Source organism: Bos grunniens, chromosome 12 (genome assembly GCF_055505025.1).
Source record: "Bos grunniens cultivar Pamir isolate PY7600 chromosome 12, Bosgru_T2T1.0, whole genome shotgun sequence".
Taxonomy (NCBI): Eukaryota; Metazoa; Chordata; class Mammalia; order Artiodactyla; family Bovidae; genus Bos; species Bos grunniens.
Genome location: NC_141176.1, coordinates 42,540,824 through 42,559,668, shown reverse-complemented (window position 1 = coordinate 42,559,668; position 18,845 = coordinate 42,540,824). Strand labels below are relative to the sequence as shown.

Below are 18,845 nucleotides of genomic sequence, written 5' to 3'. Positions count from 1 at the left end.
TCCTGGACCAGTAATCAAATCAGGGTTTCCTGCATTGCAGGCAGATTCTTTACTGAGCTACCAGGGAACTAGGGGCCATCTAGGCCAGTTTGGGTGTGGTGATGGCAGGACCTCAAGCCAGAGATTGGGCTACCATCCCACATAAAATACTAAGGCTAGATTTTTTTTTTTTTTTTTTGCTGAATTTGTCTGCATTTTCTGGGCAGTAGAAGGATGATAAATTCCTGAGAAAATTAAGCATCAACTCTGCCTTAAAACAACCCTCACATCTCCTATGTTTCATAGGGTTTTAGAGACAACATATTCCTTATTTTTCTATCATAATAAGACCCTTCTCTCAGATTCCCCATACTTCATCCAAATGTTATGTGCCTGGGATTTTGCCCATTTGGCACACCACAGAACTTGCTTTTGGCATTACTGGGGTCCAACCTTTCAGTGTAGGCCCTGGTCATCAAGGACTATGTCTTTTGAAATCTGTTTGGACAGAGACTGCCTATGGAATTTTGGACCTAGTGACTACATGTAACACACAACGAATACACATTTCTGGAAACACCTTCTGATACACTGGACACTCTTGGAAACAAAAAGCCATTATAGGACCCTTATCTGTTCATCTGCATACTTTGGTGTCCATTATTCAGTGGGTTAAGAACTTACCACCTATGTGGCTCTGCATGGTCACAGAATTCTCACTATTCAGTATAGGGCTAAACCTAACCTCAAAGGTCTTTCAACACTACAGGAGGAGGTGACTTGTCCCATCTTCAACCCCACTGTAAAATGAGGAGCCCTCTGGCACTAATTATCTGAAGAGGAGAGTCACTGATGGCAGTATTAACTTCACAGATGATTGAACTCTCCCTAGAAAGCAACTGCATTTCACTTGGCTATTCCCTTATGTGAAATAGCACCCTTGGTGGTGGTTTAGTCACTAAGTCGTGTCCAACTCTTGTGACCCCATGGACTGTAGTCTGCCAGGCTCCACTGTCCATGGGATTCTCTGTCCATGGGATTCTCCAACAAAGAATATGGGAAAGCGTTGTTGTTTCCTTCTCCAGGTGATCTTCCCAACCCAGGAATCTAACCTGGGTCTCCTGCATTGCAGGCAGATTCTTTACTGACTGAGCTATAAGGCAAATCCCAAAATAGCACCCTTGGCTTGATTTAATTAGCGGAATTACAGGCCATGGCAAAGTTATTAGTGGTTTACTTTTTTACAGATTTCTGAGGAATAGCTAACAGACTTGCTATTTGTTCTAGGGAATGGGAAATGGATGATTTGTTTAGTTAGGGAAAGAACTATGAGAATATTCCATCTGGCAGAAACAGTATTTCACTTTGGGTAGCTTATTTCTCTGTTTATACCAAGGTCAAGACTTTCTTTCATAATAAGGCTGATAAACAGGCCAGGATTATCCTTGCTCAAACTTCCTCGTTTTTGTTACCATGGGAGTCTGAACCTATGAGACATTAGGCTTCTGAGTCTTTTCTCTAATGGATTGGGACTAGGCTACAGGACTTTCTCTAACACAATGCTCATAAACTTGACTATTCATAAACTGTCATCAGCAATTCATGAGCTAAAACATACACACATATATGTGTGAGTATATATATATATATATATATATAAACACACATAGGGAAATATTCCCTACAGGAGATGGTAACTGGATGATATTAGACTGATTCTCTCTTCAGCAGGGAGAGTCATGCTCAAACTATGGTAGATTAACTATACTGGCCTCCTACTGGCCTTTCATACTAGGCACGAAATGGCTTAAACCACAATAACTGGCCATAGCAAGACCATTCTTGTCTCCTTTGGGATTCTAACATTATTGATTCAGATCAGCGTTCTCATTGGTTAGCACACATAGTGCAACAGTTGATCCTGAAACAGGACTTTCAATAAACTATCCATCTGGCATATGGCTCCCAGGCAACTAGTTTAATTACACCATCTGAACAATTGCTTTTTGAACTTCAGTCTAGCAAATGTACTCTTAAATAAGTGTCAGTTTTGTATCAATACTAATTTCTCTTAATACCAGAACTTTGCCTCATGCTAAATTATATCTAACTCCCTATCAAGTTTTTCTATATTTAAAGAGGGACAGACCTCATCTTTATGTTTAGGAAGATTCTTTACAAGAGATCTTTTAATAAAAGCTCCAATGAATATAAAATTTTAGTCTTGCTCCATTCCACAGGAGGTAGAAGCCAGATCAAGTACCGATATTCATATGACATCCATTAATGAGACATTGCCATTCAGGCCTGGTATTTGTCCCACTTGCTATGGAACCCTTTTGAACCTAAAATTTCACCATTTAAAAATCTTTCACATTCTTCATGCTGTATGATAATTAATATGGATGATTAATAAGATTGGTATGGATGATTAATCTGGCTTCCCTCTCTGATCCTCTTCAGGAAGTAGGAATTATTGTTTTAAGGCCATTTCTACAGACAGTATGACAACCAAGAAGGGAGAGAAGCAACTTCACTTGGCAAATGAAAATCACATTAAAAGATTATCGTGGAAACTAGATCCTACTCCCCCATAATCAAAGAAGAAAATCCCTCTTTGGTAATAATTTATGCTGGAGGGAAAGAAATATCAAACAATAAAAACTGTATAAGATGCAGTGGCATAATATTCTGTTGGATCTTCGTCATATTGATCTGAATATTTTCATTGGCTTATAATCTGGAAGCTCAAACTCTCCAATAAGTCATTGTTTTAACCAAACAGGGCAAATACAAAGGGCCACACACCACTGAGTTTGGCTAGTGCAAGCCTTACAGACCAAAGACCTCACTGGCTTGGTCTTCACCAGCCAAACCAACAACTGAAATAAAAGGTGTACAGTAACTGGCTAAATTGGAGTACCTGACTGCACATTAATATTGTCCCCCTAGCTTCAGCCTTGGATATTTTAATTGGCAAATATCCTGACACACTATTAATCACATCTGCTAAGCTAAACCTTATGCTTTTAAATCTATGTGTATTAGAACCTCTCTCATCATCAATCAGAACAAAACCTTTATTTGTTAGGAGTTCTTAGATTCATCCACCCTTAATTGGGACGTTAATGGTGGCAAGTGAGTCGTTGAGCTTTGGTCTATTTATGGCAGTATCACAGATGCCATTGTCACATTTGCTAACAGTATATCCCTTCAAAATCTTGATTTAGTATGTATTTTTAAGTCAAGTTTACATACTTAAGTTGCTTTTGTATTCTACAAGCAGCTCAGTCTCATAATACTATAAGGGCTACTAAAGCATGACCACATCAATTCTAACTAGTGTATTTCAAGGAAAGATATTCTAGCCCCACACCACCAGAGTCCATGCACTTGCTGGTGAAGGCACCACCTCAGAAGACTTTGTCCCAGCCTCAGGTCTTATCTTTCAAGATGACCTTGCTTCTGCCTATTAACCAAGTACTCTAAGTCCCAACTATGTCAGAGGTGAGGAAGTCTCACTTCTCACAGAAGACTTCGTATATCCTCAGTTGTCCAGTGACTGACTACACTGCTAAGTCATGTTTAAGAAGGTGAAACCAGCTAGATTATAATGATTTTCCAGACATTCAGTTTGTATGCTCCATGATTCAATCTTTTCTTGTGTTGCTTGTAAAACTGTAACATTTTTAGGCACTGACCTAAAAAAATGTCTGGCCCTTATAATTTTAACAATTTTAAGCCCTTATGCAATAAGACTCTGCAATATTCTCAAGGCTAAAATTTTGCTAGTTTCATGCATCTTTCCCACCTAACTGGTGACTTTAACAAAGTATTGATCAATGTTTTCTCCTTGGTATAACAGAATTCATTGGCTTCTCAGTGCTCAAACCACTATTGCCCTCTGTCTCCTTTCTCTCCCTTTCCCACATTATCCAGAATCACTTTCCCTTTGCCAATTTTCCTACATTAACAGTGCCTAATCTGCTGTCCTCCAAAAGATTATATGGTGAAGAAAAGCTAAACCTATTTCCCCAGCCTCTTAGATTTTTATACAAATTAAACAAAATTACATATCTTTAACTGAACTAGCCTCACATGCTTTGACCCTTCATAATTATTGAATTTACCATCAGCCTCCTGCTTCTGCATTTTCCATACCATACATTTATCTAGCTGTGAGAGGGAGAGATACTGGGAAATTAAGACCTCTTTCAAATTGCTACCTTTGCTTGTTCTTTGCATGTCTCCTCATAGCAACTGGAAATTGCTCGATTTTCACAATATGAAGCACAGATGATATATTAATATCTAGTGTACAATTCTACTTCCTCACTATATGCCTGGAAAGCACAATTATTTTTTCCTCCAGTCCTATTCCTTAGTAATACCTAAAGTGTAAAGCAAACTGCAACTTCAAATCGAAAGATAAGTCCATAAAGCTATACTGTGGCCCTATGTTCATCTTTTCCAATTTCCCCTTCACTACCTTCAAACTCCAAATTATAGATACATTCCAGCCTCCTTTCCATTTATATATATGTTAATTATTCTTCCCCCACCCCAGCCAAATATCATAGATATACCACATTCATACCTAAAATATGATAACCCACCACCACTGAGGGACTTGTTGAAATGATGCAGAAATCATAGGTTTCATAGTCAAAAAATACTGACACTAAATGACATGACCAAAAATCTAATATCTCATATTTTAAAGTAGGGAAAATATAAAGCCTTCATAAATAAAGCCAGGGAAGCATGGTAAAAATAAATTTTGACAATGAATTGGCCATAGACTATGTATTAGCTAATCAAGAAGGCATTTTTAATATTAATATTTGCTGGGGTTGTTCAGCTGCTCCATAATGTCTGACTCTTTGAGACCTCATGGACTGCAGCATACCAGGTTTTCCTGTCCTTCACCATTTCCTGGAGATTACTCAAACTCATGTCCATTGAGACGGTGATGCCATCCAACCATCTTGTCCTTTGTCTTCCCCTTCTCCTCCTGCCTTCAATCTTTCCCAGCATCAGGATCTTTCTTATTGAGTCAGTTCGAATCAGGTGGCCAAAGTAATGAAGTTTCAACTTTAGCATCAGTCCTTCCAATGAATATTCAAGACTGATTTCCGTTAGGATGGACTGGTAGGATATCCTTGCAGTCCATAAGTCTCTCAAGAGTCTTCTGCAACACCGCAGTTTAAAAGCATCAATTCTTTGGCACACAGCTTTCTTTATAGTCCAACTCTCATATCCATACATGACCACTGTAAAAAACATAGTTTTGACTAGATGGACCTTTGTTGGCAAAATAATGTCTCCGCTTTTTACTATGCTGTTTAGGTTGGTCATAACTTTCCTTCCAAGGAGCAAGTGTCTTTTAATTTCATGGCTGCTGTCACCATGTGCAGTGCTTTTGGAGAGCAAAAAAATAAAAATAAAAAAATAAAGTCTGTCACTGTTTTCACTGTTTCCCCATCTATTTGCCATGAAATGATGGGACCAGATGCCATGATCTTAACTTTCTGAATGTTGAGCTTTAAGCCAACTTTTTCACTCTCCTCTTTCACTTTCATTAAGAGGCTCTTTAGTTCTTCTTCACTTTCTGCCATAATGGTGATGTCATCTGTATATCTGAGGTTATTGATACTTCTCCTGGCAATCTTGATTCCAGCTTGTACTTCATCCAGCCTAGTGTTTCTCATGATGTACTCTGCATATAAGTTAAATAAGCAGGGTGACAATATACAGCCTTGATGTACTCCTTTTCCTATACGGAACCAGTTTGTTGATCTGTGTCCAGTTCTAACTGTTGCTTCCTCACCTGCATACAGATTTCTCAAGAGGCAGGTCGGGTGGTCTGGTATTCCCATCTCTTCCAGAATTTCCCACAGTTTGTTGTGGTCCACACAGTGAAAGGCTTTGACATAGTCAATGAAACAGAAATAGACGTTTTTTCTGGAACTCGCTCGCTTTTTTGATGATCCATCAGATGTTGGCAATTTGATCTCTTGTTCCTCTTCCTCTTCTAAATCCAGCTTGAACATCTGGAAGTTCACGGTTCACATACTGTTGAAGCCTGGCTTGGAGAATTTTGAGCATTACTTTACTAGCTTGTGAGATGAGTGCAGTAGTGTGGTAGTTTGAGCATTCTTTGGCATTGTCTTTCTTTTGGATTGGAATGAAAATGTTTCTACTTGCTCTTGTTTTAATGTCACAACAAAATGTTTTCTATGGTATTTAAAGCAATTCATGCCCTATTGTCTGGACAACTCCTTTACTATTCTGGCCAATCCAGTACCTCAAATAATTGAGCTCAAAATCGATCTCAAGACATAAAGATATAACTTTTAATATAATATTTCAAAAATCTCTCATGATTCTCTTTCGAAGTCATGGTTTGAAACTTTTAATTCCCCTTCATAGTTTGTTGTTCCTGTCCACTCCAAACACTCTGTTTATCAGGCTTCTACTACTTTGGAAAAATATGCACACGTATCACCTACTTCATTTATCAATATCCCATATTCTGGGATGAGGTACTAAACATCTAATGGCAAGCTTTCTACCTTGGAGATCATGAAATTGTTCAAAATATCCTGGCTTCAAGAAACCTACTGAGACTTAGTTACCCCTAATGACTTGTATGTTTGTGTGTGTATGTGTGTGTGTATATATTTATAGCTTTGTCTTATAGTTATATCTCATTTATGAAAATCAGAATGAATAAAATGTTAAAAATATGCACATTTTAAAAGATAAAAAGCAATATCACAATCTTATAAATATGAAAATAAAATAACAATTTGTTTACTTAGTATAATTGTGTATTGTTTTAAAGATTTTAGCAATAATATGCATTGTATGGATAGAGGGAAAATAAAAACAATTGCTCACATGCTTTCTATCATAGTATATACATTTAGTAAAATACTTTTTACACTGATTGCATTCTCAGGAAACTATTATAAATTAAAATAAATATAGTATCAGTGTTCTAAATGTATTATATAGAAAGATGAACCTCAATTTCTTCATAACTACAAATGCTTTGGAAGTGTGTAGTTGCTAAACAAGATGAGGTGGTCTACATGAAAATTAGATGAAGGGACAATGGAGGCATAGTTAAGGAGAGATTATGAAACAGTGTGAGAGAAGGAGAGTTTGTAAAAATTATTTTAATAATCATAGTAGATTATGAATGTGTCAAATCTGTGATGTTGGCAGGAAAACAGTGGCAAGAGGAAGCAAAAGGGTTTAGAAAGGGAGATCACAAACTAATCATCTGTGTTTCATAAATCAAATAGAATAACTGAAGCAATTGCTTTCTTCAAACTTCAGTTCAATTCAGTTACTCAGTCATGTCTGACTCTTTGTGACCCCATGAACCACAGCATGCCAGGCCTCCCAGTGCATCAACAACTCCCGGAGTCCACCCAAACCCATGTCCATGAGTTGGTGATGCCATCCAACCATCTCATTCACTGTCATCCCATTCTCCTCCTGTCCTCAATCTTTCCCAGCATCAGGGTCTTTTCAAATGAGTCAACTCCTCACATCAGGTGGCCAAAGTACTGGAGTTTCAGGTTCAGCTTTCAAATGAATATTCAGGACTGATTTTTTTTAGGAAGGACTGGTTGCATCTCCTTGCAGTCCAAGGGACTCTCAAGAGTCTTCATAAGAACCAGAGTTCGAAAGCATCAATTTTTTGGTGCTAAGCTTTCTTTATAATCCAATCCTCACATCCATACATGACCACTGGAAATACCATAGTTTTGACTAGACAGACCTTTGTTGGCAAAGTAATGTCTCTGCTTTTGAATATGCTGTCTAGGTTGGTCATAACTTTCCTTCCATGGAATAAGCGTCTTTTAATTTCATGGCTGCAATCACTATCTGCAGTGATTTTGGAAACAAGAAAAATAAAGTCAGCCACTGTATCCAATGTTTCCCCGTATATTTGCCATGAAATGATGGGACCAGATGCCATGATCTTCGTTTTCTGAATGTTGAGCTTTAAGTAAACTTTTTCACTCTTCTCTTTCACTTCCATCAAGAGGCTCTTTAGTTCTTCACATTCTGCCATAAGGGTTGTGTCATCTGCATATCTGAGGTTATTGATTTTTCTCCCGAAAATCTTGATTCCAGCTTGTGCTTCCTCCAGCCCAACATTTCTTATGATGCACTCTGCATATAAGTAAATAAGCAGGGTGACAATATACAGCCTTGACATACGCCTTTTCCTGTTTGGAACCAGTCTGTTGTTCCATGTCCAGTTCTAACTGTTGCTTCCTGACCTGCATGCAGGTTTCTCAAGAAGCAGGTCAGGTGGTCTGGTATTCCCATCTCGTTAAAAATTTTCCACAGTCTATTGTGATCCACACAGTCAAAGGCTTTGGCATAGTCAACAAAGCAGAAATAGTTATTTTTCTACTGCTGCAGGCAGGAATCTCTTTGAAGAAATGAAATAGCTATCATGGTCAAAAGAAGAGTCTGAAATGCAGTAGTTGGGTGAAATCTCAAAAATGACAGAATGATCTCTGTTCATTTCCAAGGCAAACCATTCAATATCATAGTAATCCAACTCTGTGCCCCAACTAGTAACACTGAGGAAGCTGAAGTTGAATGGTTCTATGAAGACCTACGAGACCTTCTAGAATTAATATACAAAAAAGATGTCCTTTTCATTATAGGGGACTGGAATGCAAAAGTAGGAAGTCAAGAAACACCTGGACTAACAGGCAAATTTGGCCTTGGAATATGGAATGAAGCAGGGCAATCGCTAATATAGTTTTGCCAAGAGAAAGTACTGGTCATAGCAAACACCCTCTTCCAACAGCACAAGAGAAGACTCTACACATGGACATCACCAGATGGTCAACACCGATATCAGATTGATTATATTCTTTGCAGCCAAAGATGGAGAAGCTCTATACAGTCGGCACAAACAAGACCAGGAGCTGACTGTGGCTCAGATCATGAACTCCTTATTGCCAAATTCAGACTTAAATTGAAGAAAGTAGGGAAAATCATTAGACCATTGAGGTATGACCTAAATCGAATCCCTAATGATTATACAGTGGAAGTGAGAAATAGATTTAGGGGACTAGATATGATAGAGTGCCTGAAGAACTATGGATGGAGGTTAGTGACATTATACAGGAGACAGGGATCAAGACCATGTCATTTCTTGTAGCTTGCTCTGTATTTTCAATAAATACAAAATATTTTTCATTCAACTGTCCAGACTTTTAATAAGTATTTCTCACATATTTTGAAGTGTAATTTCCTACTTCTGTATGTAATGCACTCCACTAATGTGTATAAACATTGAATGTGTGAAACTTGAACCAAAATGTGACGTTGAGAAAGCAGGGGATTTTTCAACTAGAGTTTTAAAATATTAATTCACTTTTAAGACATAATTTCAGCAATAGGTTTGTTGCAATATTTTTTCTTAAGTTATTTTTTTTTTCAAAATTAAACCTGCTGCAGTTAGCTTTGATCTACTTAAGAACCTAATTACCCTAATGATATAGAATCAAGAATATCTAAAGATTTTCTTTCTACATGAATTTTGAAGTCTACATATGTTATCATTAGAAACAAAAAATTTAATATTCAATGTTGGATTTAGAAAGTATTAAATTTAAAATTTTGTAAAATAGACATAATTAAATTAAAAACAATTTAATAACATTATTGTGCAGAAAAATTGAAACTTGTAAATCTATGCTAATGGCCAGCAGGCAGTATTTCTCCATGAAACATAGAAACATCAATTGACCAAATAATGATCAAAAATTAAGTGATCAAATAAACTGATCTATAATTGAAAGTCAGCTTTAAGAATGTTTTGTAAACCTGCAGAATTTGAAGGTAAAACTTAAAATTTTGACATTAGTTAAAGCATTCTTTCTATGCTTAATTATAGCATTCATTATTTCTGGATAATCCTGAAAACAGACTGTTGTTTTTATTGTTGTTGTTTAGTACTAAGTCCCATCCACTCCATGGATTGTAGCCCATCAGGCTTCTCTGTCCATGGGATTTCCCACACAAGGATACTGGAGTGGGTTAGGTTGTCATTCCCTTCTCCAGGGGATTTTCCTGACCCAGGGCTGGAACCTGTGTCTTCTGCACTGCAGGCAGATTCTTTACCTCTGAGCCACCTGGGAAGCCCTGAAACAGATTATCACTTGACAAATAAAGATCTACCATCATTCATTATATAAATCTATAATTTTAAATGTTGGTACTGTGGAATATTGAAAAATTACTTAAGTCTTTGCCCCTGATATACTACTATTTGCATTTAAATGGAAATGATTTTGTGTTATTTACTTTTAATCAGTTGATTGATTAATTACTTTATGGCTGCACTGGCTTTTCATTGCTTCACGAGGGCTTTCTCTAGTTGCACTAAACAGGCACTACTGTAGTTGCAGTGCATGTGCTTCTCATAGCAGTTACTTCTCATGTTGCAGAGTGCAAACTCTAGAACATGAGCTCAGCTGTTGTGGCATAAGCATGGGCTTAATTGTGAAAACTTCTCTGAACAGGGATCAAACCCATGTCCCTTTGTTGGCAGACAGATTCCCTACCATGGACCACCAGGGAAGTCCTCAAATGGAAAAGAATTTAAAATTTCATTTACTTCTTAAATTTCTCAAACCATTTTTATGTATTTATCTTTTATTGAAGTATAATTCCTGTACCATTTTATGCAAGTTACAGATATACATCTGTACAAAAAATCAAACAAAATATAATATCTACAAAATTAAGTATAATATTGTATGAAAATCACAATTTTAAAGGTTATAATTCAATTATACTTATAAAACATTGACTATATTTTATATGTAGCCTATATTGACCATATTTTATTAAAAATTGTTTTTCTTCAAAATAGTCATAATTATGAAACATATTATACCTTTTTTTCACTTCTATTTTAGAACCTAAAACCATGAAAATTACATGATAGTAGACAGCTAGAATTTTAACTAATTTATTTAATAAATCTAAGTGATGAGATAAATTTTATTAACTCTAGGTTGCAATTTAGATATTGAAGGTGCTATTTTTTCCCAATAAAATTCTAATAACTTTTGTTATCATACCATTGTTAACTTTGCTGCAACAATCATACTCCTTCAAAAATTCAGAATATTTCAGAGTTTAAAAGTTGATTAATAATTTTAACATACTTAGCATTTGCCTTATTTTCAAACTAAGAAGGAAATACCATCACAGCTGTCAATGAGAAAAGAATAACAGCTACAACTTCTCAGCATTTATTAAATACAACTCATTTCTTGAACCCATTAACTCACTAAAACTTCACAACTATTTTATAGCTAGACATAATTACCATTGTCATCATCATCATTTTTATGTTATGATAAAATAAAAACATACTGAAGCTGAGAATATTGCCAGAATGGACAAAATTACTAAATTGCAAAATAAACATTTGAACCTAGGTTGTCTCACTGGTTCAAAGCTCAAAAGCAATGAGTTTCCTAGGTGGCTTACTGTTAAAGAATCCTCCTGCCAATGCAGGAGACTCAGGAGATGTGTGTTCTATCTGGATCATGAGGATACCCTGGAGAAGGAAAGGGCTACAGCCAATTCCAGTACTCTTGCCTGGAGAATGCCACCAACAGAGAAGCCTGGTGGGCTACCCTCCATGGGGTCCTGAAGAGTAGGACATGACTGAGTTCAGTTAGTTCAGTTCAGTCGCTCAGTCATGTCCAACTCTTTGTGACCCCATGGACTGCAGCACACCAGGCCTTCCTGTCCATCACCAACTCCCAGAATTTACTCAAACTCATGACCATTGAGTCAGTGATGCTATCCAACCATCTCATCCTCTGTTGTCACCTTCTTCTCCCGCCTTCAGTCTTTCCCAGCATCAAGGGTCTTTCCTAATGAGTCAGTTCTTTGAATTAGGAGGCCAAAGTATTACAGTTTCAACTTTAGTATCAGTGCTTCCAATGAATATTCAGGACTGATTTCCTTTAGGATGGACTGGTTGGATATCCTTGCAGCCCAAGGAACTCTCAAGAGTCTTCTCCAACACCACATTTCTTTGGTGCTCAACTTTCTTTATAATACAACTCTCACATCCATACATGACTATTGGAAAAACCATAGTCTTCACTAGACGAACCTTTGTTTACAAATAATGTCTCTGCTTTTTAATATGCTGTCTAGGTTGGTTATATTGGAGAAGGAAATGGTAATCCACTCCAGTGTTCTTGCTTTGAGAATCCCAAGGATGGGAGAGCCTGGTGGGTTGCTGTCTATAGTGTTGCACAGAGTCGGACACGACTGAAGCAACTTAGCAGCAGATTGGTTATAATTTTCTTCCAAGGAGTAAACATATTTTAATTTCATGGCTTCAGTCACCACCTGCAATGATTTTGGAGCCCCAAAAACTAAAGTCTGTCACTGTTTCCCCATCTATTTGCCATGAAATGATGGGACCAGATGCCATGATCTTAATTTTCTGAATGTTGAGTTTTAAGCCAACTTTTTCACTATCCTCTTTCACTTCAATCAAGAAGCTTTTTAGTTCTTCTTCACTTTCTTCCTTAAGGGTGGTGTCATCTGCATATCTGAGGTTATTGATATTTCCCCCAGCAATCTTGATTCCAGCGTGTGCTTCATAGAGCCCAGCATTTCTCATGATGTACTCTGCATATAAGTTAGATAAGCAGATATAACTCCAGAAAAAATGAAGAGATGGAGTCAAAGCAATAACAACACCGAGTTATGGATGTGACTGGTGATGGAAGCAAGGTCCAATATAAAGAGCAATATTGCATAGGAACCTGGAATGATAGGTCCATGAATCAAGACAAATTGAAAGTGGTCAAACAGGAGATGGCAAGTGTGAACGTCTACATTTTATGAATCAGCGAACTAAAATGTGTTGAAATGGGTGAATTTAATTGATGACCACTATATCTACTACTGCGGGCAGGAATCCCTTAGAAGAAATGGAGTAGCCATCATAGTCAACAAAAGAGTCCAAAATACAGTACTTGGGGGCAATCTCTGAAACAACAGAATGATCTCTGTTCATTTCCAAGGCAAACCATTCAAAATCACAGTGATCCAAGTCTATACCCCAGCCACTAATGCTGAAGAAGCTGAAGTTGAACAGTTCTATGAAGACCTACAAGACCTTCTAGAATTAATATCCAAAAAAGATGTCCTTTTAATTATAGGGGACTGGAATGCAAAAGTAGGAAGTCAAGAAACACCTGGAGTAACAGGCAAATTTGGCCTTGGAGTACAGAAAGAAGCAGGGCAAAGGCTAATAGAGTTTTGACAAGAGAACGCACTGGTCATAGCAAATACCCTCTTTCAACAACACAAGAGAAGACTCTACACATCAACATCACCAGATGGTCAACACCGATATCAGATTGATTATATTCTTTCCAGCCAAAGGTGGAAAATCTCTATACAGTCAGCAAAAACAAGACAGGAAGCTGTCTGTGGCTCAGATCATGAATTCTTTGTTTCAAAATTCAGACTTAAATTGAAGAAAGTAGGGAAAATCACCAGACCATTCAGGTATGACCTAAATCAATGACTGAGCTACTGAGCACATACATTGACAATGTAATATATTACTATAAATACTTATACAAACCATGTTATTTTTATCATATACATAGATTAGAGAGAACCAATAAAGTTATGTACTATTTAGGTTCTTTCCCATTGTTATGTGACAATTGAGGTCTACAATTAAAGATAATGTGTAATGCAAACGTTTCATTAGAAGTTAGATATAAAGTAGTTTAAAGAATTAGAAAGTAAGATGTATATATAGATACATAGATATATATGTTATAAAGAAAATATTCAGTAAGGTGAATGCATTATTAAGTGGTGCTTTTTGTTCTGGTTAAAAGGGAATTACATATTTAAAGTATAAGAATAAAATTTGAGGGTTCAGGATGGGGAACACGTGTATACCTGTGGCAGATTCATGTTGATATATGGCAAAACCAATACAATATTATAAAGTTAAAAATTAAATTAAATTAAAAAAATTTAAAAAAACTGTTTCATTATTAGTATGTATCTAGTAAAACAGAAAATTCTCTCTTGGCTCAATGATTTTGTTTATTTTTCTCCTTTCTAGTATGATCTCAGTAACACATCTTTCTGTGGCCATACCTCACACACAGATACACTTGGTTTACTCAAAGTCAGTATCCAAGTCTCAACTTAAATACCATTTTTCCACTGCATTACCACATGTATTTTTATTAATGTATTTCTTTCAATTAATTACAGTTCAACCCTTAAAAGTGTTTTTATTGTCATGAATATGCATATATTCCACTAGGCTCTCCTATAAACGTTATGCTGCTGCTGCTGCTGCTGCTGCTGCTTTGTTGCTTCCTTCATGTCTGATTTTGTGTGATCCCATGGACTATAGCTTGCAAGGCTCTTCTGCCCATGGGGATTCTCCAGACAAGAATAATGGAGTGGGTTGCCATGCCATCCTCCAGGGTATCTTCCCAACCCAGGAATAAAACCCAGGTCTCCACTTTGCAGGCAGACTCTTTACCATCTGAGTCAGCAGGTGACTATTAAACTTATTTTCTTCTTTTTAGTGTGAACTTATTAGAATGCCTGGAAAATAGAATGTACTGAGTAAATATGTCTTTAGTAACTAATATTACATTTAATAAACATTATGTAGAAAATTCTTCTGTGAACTTAATGTTTAATTTTGATAGCTCTGTGGAGCATGATTATTATTATCCTCTTTTTTTTTTTCTTTTTTAAAATTAATTTATTTTAATTGGAGGCTAATTACCATACAGTATTGTGGTGTTTTTTGTATACCTGGACATGAATCAGCCACAATGGGTAAAACCAACTATTTTCCAAGAAGTTAAGTGATTTGTCAAAGGCACAGCATTTGTTAAGTATAAGAAAGCAAAACATTCAGTATTGGACCCGAACTGTATGTTTTCACTAAAACATAAAATTCATACTTGTATTAAACCACCTCCTCTTTGATAATTAAGGGATTCTGGAAATACTGCAAACTGTATTTTCTCTATGTGTGGATTAGTAAATTAACAAAATAAATCTAAAATCCAGATGTCTGACAAACAACAAAGAATGCCAAAAAAAATTCTGAAGAAAAGATGTAGTGTAGATGTACAGAAGAGGAGTCAGAAGATAGAGCAACACTGCAGAATATGAAGATGCTAGAAACAGATCTGTACAGAGAGGTGGCACTGCAAATCACTGAAAAGAGGCTGAATTTTCTTAATAAAGGGAATTGTATGGTGATTGTCACCATGAATACAGTATAGTAAAATCAGATTCCTAAATTCACATATTAATTTATTGTGCATTAACTAAATATGAATATTTTAAATGGAGGAAAATGAGATAGAATTCCTAAGTAGTACATGGAAACACATAGTCACAGAGTGATTTTACTATATTAGATCATCATAATAAATAGCACTTCACAAAATACCATAAAATGTGAAAATTTATTTCTCAGCATAGAAACAGTTGCATGCAATCTATATAACCTTCTTCTAGGGAAGATTTTCTTTTCCCTCAGAATAATAAGAATTACTGAACTTCTTTGAAGATAGTAAAATAAAAACAAAAGAAGAACAATTTTAGGTTACTTACGTTCTGGTAATTGGATTCTAAAAACAATATATAATAAGAAAATTAAGGTCTTGAGAAAAACAATACTAAATGTTCTAAAAGAAGTGGTAAGAATTTATTCTGAGTGGAACCATCCTTGAAGGTTGCAGCCCTAGATTTGTATTGTCACCATTTGTTTGGCCATTTGTTTGGCTAAAAGGAAAAGAACTTCTAGAGTGAGGAAGGAAAGTGTTAGAAGTTTGAGATTCAGTTCAGTTCAGTTCAGTCACTCAGTCATGTCTGACTCTGTGACCCCATGAACTGCAGCACGCCAGGCCTCCCTGTCCATCACCATCTCCCAGAGTTCACTCAAACTCACATCCATAAAGTCGGTGATGCCATCCAGCCATCTCATCCTCTGTCATCCCCTTCTCCTGCCCCCAGTCCTTCCCAGCATCAGAGTCTTTTCCAATGAGTCAACTCTTCGCATGAGGTGGCCAAAGTACTGGAGTTTCAGCTTTGCATCATTCCTTCCAAAGAACACCCAGGGCTGATCTCCTTTAGAATGGACTGCTTGGATCTCCTTGCAGACCAAGGGACGCTCAAGAGTCTTCTCCAACAACATAGTTCAAAAGCATCAATTCTTCGGCACTCAGCCTTCTTCACAATCCAACTCTCACATCCATACATGACCACAGGAAAAACCATAGCCTTGACTAGATGGACCTTTGTTGGCAAAGTAATGTCTCTGCTTTTGAATGTGCTATCTAGGTTGGTCATAACTTTTCTTCCAAGGAGTAAACGTCTTTTAATTTCATGGCTGCAATCATCATCTGCAGTGATTTTGGGGCCCCCAAAAATAAAGTCTGACACTGTTTCCACTGTTTCCCCATCTATTTACCATGAAGTGATGGGACCAGATGCCATGATCTTCATTTTCTGAACATTGAGCTTTAAGCCAACTTTTTCACTCTCCTCTTTCACTTTCACCAACAGGCTTTTTATTTCCTCTTCACTTTTTGCCATGAGGGTGGTGTCATCTGCATATCTGAGGTTATTGATATTTCTCCCGGCAATCTTGATTCCAGCTTGTGCTTCTTCCAGCCCAGCGTTTCTCATGATGTACTCTGCATATAAGTTAAATAAGCAAGGTGACAATATACAGCCTCTCTTTCTGGTGTCGGAGTCTGGAGAAGAGGTGCAGAAATTGCATCTCACAAGGGAAAGGAAAGAAGGAAGAACAGGTCATCAGCCTTGGCCCTCAGGTGGCTGAAGGAGAAAATATATTTGGTCTGTGCCACATTTTTGCATCCTTCAACGACACTTTTGTGCATGTCACCAATCTTTCTGGCAAGGAAACCATCTGCCATGTAACTAGTGGGATTAAGGTGAAGGTTGACCGAGATGAGTACTCTCCATATGCTTCCATGTTGGCTACCTAGCATGTAGCCCAGAGATGCAAGGAACTGGGCATCACTGCCCTTCACATCAAACTCCAAGCCACAGGAGGAAATAGGACCAAGACTCCTGGACCAGGGACCCAGTTAGCACTCACAGCCCTTGCCCACTCAGGGATGAAGATTGGGCGCATTGAGGATGTCACCCTCATCCCCTCCAACAGCACCCACAGGAAGGGGGGTTGCTGTGGTCACAGTCTGTGAACAGCACTGCTCAAATTATTGCTTTCTGTTAATAAATTGCTTTGATGTTAAAAAAAAATGCAAGTGTTGAATACTATTAAAAAAAAAAAACTAGAATGCATTTGATGCATGCAGCTTAATTTTCTTCATTTTTAACCAGGATTTGTATTCCTTTTCTCAGATTTAAGATACAGTGTTGGGAGTTTCTTGTGCCTAATGCTCACCCTAACTTTCCCTGTACAGCCTATTGCTATGATTTATCTGGCTGATGATGTTATCCTCCACATCAGGGCCATTTCCTGGAACAATATAGCTGTTCATTGAACGTTTTTACTTAATGAATGAATCTCTAAGGAAAATTATTTCTTACTCTATTTTCCAGGTAAGGTACTCTGTTCTGATTCTTGCAATTCACTTTGGTGTAAAATCTGCAGTGGTCACCATCTCCTATTTTCTGTCTTCCTACTGAGTATAAGTCAACATTCACATCATTCTCTAAGTTTGCTTTTCTCCAAGTCGTTTATTCTCCAGGGTAAATGAATCAGATACAGTAGTTCTACACAGATATTTTAAGTACTACTTTGTGTTATGCTGAAACTCCAGTACTTTGGCCACCTCATGCGAAGAGTTGACTCATTGGAAAAGACTCTGATACTGGGAGGGATTGGGGGCAGGAAGAGAAGGGGACGACAGAGAATGAGATGGCTGGATGGCATCACTGACTCAATGGACGTGAGTTTGAGTGAACTCCAGGAGATGGTGATGGACAGGGAGGCCTGGCGTGCTCCAATTCATGGGGTCGCAAAGAGTCAGACACGACTGAGTGACTGAACTGAACTGAACTTGTGTCATGCAGAACCATCCCTATTCTAAAGAAAAGTCCTTTTCCTGCATCACTTACACATTGGCATAGCTTTTAAGACACTGACTAAATAACCTCTGTTAGTAAGAAATTAAATTAAACTTTTAATTTGGTCTCCTTTTTTCAGACTTATAAAGTCAAGCTTATAGAAGGATAATTCAAAACTATAAGGTTTTTGAGGATGATAAAAAATTTTTGAAACCTACACATATAACTCAATGCCAGCTTTTAAAAATGTGACAGATTTGACAGTTTACATTATTTTAAATCTGTGATAAAACAGTGAATTATAATTATCATGAACTTAATTTAAAAACAAGGAAGAATTCACTGAGAAGAATTAGCATAAATATCAGTGAATAATTATCAAAATCATTTGAAAAAAAATACATTTCGTCATTTAAAGTCAGTGTCCCCCACCCTCACCCCCAGGGCATCCTCCAAAACAATAACCAAACATTAACCAAAAAAACAAAACAAAACTAAAAAACCTCACCTCCAGCCACATATTTTGCTTCTGTCTTCATCACCCGTGTTTTATTTCTGTTCTTAATACTATTTTCCTGCACCATTATCCCAGAAAATGCCTTTAAAATTATGCTCAAGATTTTGCAGGTGGTATGGGGTGGGAGATGGGAGCGGGGTTCAGGAGGTGGGGACATGTGTGTGTGTGTATATATATATATATATATGGCTGATTCATG

The 18,845-nt window shown here is 37.1% G+C and overlaps 1 pseudogene; it reads left to right on the top strand.

The window, feature by feature from the left end:
- Positions 1–14,888: 14,888 nt before the first annotated feature.
- On the top strand, positions 14,889–17,346 carry LOC147361728 (small ribosomal subunit protein uS11 pseudogene; annotated as a pseudogene).
- Positions 17,347–18,845: the final 1,499 nt, after the last annotated feature.